This window comes from Solanum pennellii, chromosome 3 (assembly GCF_001406875.1).
Source record: "Solanum pennellii chromosome 3, SPENNV200".
Lineage (NCBI taxonomy): Eukaryota > Viridiplantae > Streptophyta > Magnoliopsida > Solanales > Solanaceae > Solanum > Solanum pennellii.
In genome coordinates this window covers 2,122,310-2,125,348 of record NC_028639.1, presented here as the reverse complement: position 1 = coordinate 2,125,348, position 3,039 = coordinate 2,122,310, and the positions used below count along the sequence as shown (strand labels likewise).

The 3,039-nt window shown below is 24.8% G+C and overlaps 1 non-coding gene across 1 annotated transcript; it reads right to left on the bottom strand.

Moving 5' to 3' along the window:
* Positions 1–2,662: 2,662 nt before the first annotated feature.
* LOC114076608 lies at positions 2,663–2,765 on the bottom strand. Its single transcript, XR_003577666.1, has one exon. It is a non-coding gene; the product is annotated as a U6 spliceosomal RNA (small nuclear RNA).
* Between the last annotated feature and the right edge of the window lie 274 nt (positions 2,766–3,039).

Below are 3,039 nucleotides of genomic sequence, written 5' to 3'. Positions count from 1 at the left end.
CTTGCAATGGGATCTCTGAGTATTATTTGAGTCACTAACTTCTTGTTTTCTTTATTTGAATTTTAGAAAATCTATTGTATTGGAAAAGTAAAATTCTTTGAGTTGACCAATCATGGTAAATGATCAATGGTTTTTTTTTTCATGGTTGGGGATAAAATCTGATCCAAATTGAAAAATCAAATTAAATTGATTAAATATACTGATTTTGTTTGGATTTAATTTTATTTTACATTTTTCAAAATTGATTATTTTTTATTCAATTTTGATTTTATTCAAAAAAATTTTTTGAAGAAAATAACTTAGTCAAACTGACAATTTAGATACATATTTTTTTTATAATTATATATACATAATATATTGTTTAATCTTTTATATACTTTTAAATATCTTATATATGATATCATCAAATTTTATTTATAATTTGAAGGGGTTAATGAAATTAATTTGAGGGCATTATTCGGTTGGACAATAAAAATGAATGCACCATCGGCAGAGTGTACATGTTTATAATTTTTAAGACAAGGCCAAATACATAAATAGATTTCTAAACTTGTTGGGTTTTTTTTTCTCGGGTATCTTAATAACGTCATTTTTTTATTGAATCATTGAAACACCCATAATTTGTTTCTTTAAAACACTGTTGGTTGATTTTGATTGGCTTTTCTATAGTAAATGCCTTCAACTGTGTTCGAATAGTAATAATTTTGATTGAAATAATGAAGACAAACCGTGTTAGTCTCATTTGTTTTCTAATGTGTTCAAATGACTTAAGTAAAACACAATTATTAACATTTTTACTATCAATTGGACTAATGAGTTGTGGAACAATATATGTATGCTCTATCAATACTTCTCATAAATCTGGTTCCTACGACGATGTTTGTTTAAACGGAACAAATTATGGGGATTCAATAATTCAATAGAAAAATAACATAGTTAAAATATCTGAGGGAAAAAAAACCAACAAATTTAGAGATCTGCTTATGTATTCGACCTCAAGACAGTAAATATGAATGCACCATTGGCGGCGTGTGGATTGAGTGAATGTGATATAGTTAAAAGAGAAAAATATTACTAAATTTTCCACTATAGGAAATTATATGTAAGAGTTAATCGTACTTAATATTAGTTCCTGACAAATATAAACAATAATTATGAAATTATTTTTCCATTTCTATAATTTAAAATTAGCTATTTATATCGTCGTGAAAATTGAAATCTTAGAACAATGAATATTTCTTAAAGCCAAAGCCAAAATATATTCAATAAAAATTATTTTTACTGTAATTCTGTAATTATTCGTTAAAATTCGTATTTAAATTGTCAACCAAAATCAAAATTTATCTTAAAGCTAATTATCAAAGTCCAAAATGCAAAAAGTGCACACTATTATTCAAAAAAGTAAATTTGAAGGGTAGCATAAATCAAACTTAAGAGCAATTATACTCCCAATATATATGAATGTAAAAGTCAAAAATTGTATCTATTGACCATGAGAATGTAATGATTGAGACATTAAAACACTTTAAAATGTACATTAAGAAACACTATTAAAAAGGTGACTAATGACCATGTGGATATGAACAAAATAAAAGAAACAAATTATTTGAAAATAACTCATTAATTACTACTTACCAAATGAAGTAAAGTTGTATTTGACTTCAATTAGATTTGAAAATAAAAGATAACTCTCTAGTAATTTCTAGAGTTACTATCATCAATTCAATAATTACATATTTTTATAAGTAATTATAATTATTCTTGATATTTATTCCATGGAAAAAAAAAGTGTTCCCTTTCATGTTACGAATTCTCTTAACTTTTGGAACGAAAGAAATTTCAATGTAATTTCACCTTTGATTATTTCTCAATGCAAATTCAAATTATAAAAAGGTAGTACAATTTAATATTTGCAGCCATAATTAATTTCAGTTTATATGATTACGTTTTCGTTATGATACCCTAAAAAAGAATAACATATTTATTTATTTGGAATTGTTTAATTTCATATTTGCTTCTATCATGGTGGCTTAAAGGTAGGGTTACCAAAGTATTTGCTTAAGCCCTTTAAGCCTTCCAAATCTTTCAATCTACATGTTTTGAGTAAGTCAATTCTTTACTTGAATATTTGTGCATTTTCTTTTTACATGTTCAAATAAATTTTACCTCATTTTTCTCATCTTGTTCGCAATAGAGACTACTCACTACCTTATTTACACTTAGCTTTGTTTCTAGTTTTATCTCTTCTTCTATGCCTACATAATTCACGATGGAAATATTTTTTATTTCTCCATGCAACCATATAAATATAACCACCACTTAATAGAACAAACATACAAATTTCTAATACCAATAATTTCTTAAATTTTTGTTGATATGATTTTAATCCATCTTGAATAATATGATTTTGAAAGCTATTTAATATCATATTATTTTATTCTGGATAAGATTATTCATTCCGTTAGATTTTATATGATGCACTTAAATTTAACTTGAAATTTAAAGGGTCTGTAAAGTGTGAATTAAAGTATGCCATATACTTATCTGACAACAAATTATCAGGTCAAATATTAAAATAAGAAATGTAAAACTAAATAAATTTATTATATATATATATATATATATATTCAAACCACCCCACCCTTACTTTTTTATATATATATAAAAATTGAACCATTTTTTGATTTGTGCATGTCATTCTTGCGCAGGCGCCATGCTAATCTTCTCTATATCATTGTAATTTTATCGAATGTACCCAAAGGGACTACTTGGCTCCATTGACACCCTTTGTATTTTTTGTTTGTTATAGGTTAAAAGTCAACTTTCTTTTGATTCAATTATTTGATATTCAAAATTTATTAGATGCTGACTTAATTAATTCGTATTCAGGACGCATAAAATTCAGTAAAGATAAATTTACTATATTTTTAATGATCTTTACTGTTAGTTACTTAATGAAAATAACTTGATTATTGTTAAATATGTATTTTCTGTAGCAATTATAATATTTTTTTTAAATGTCTCTAAAGTTTATATATA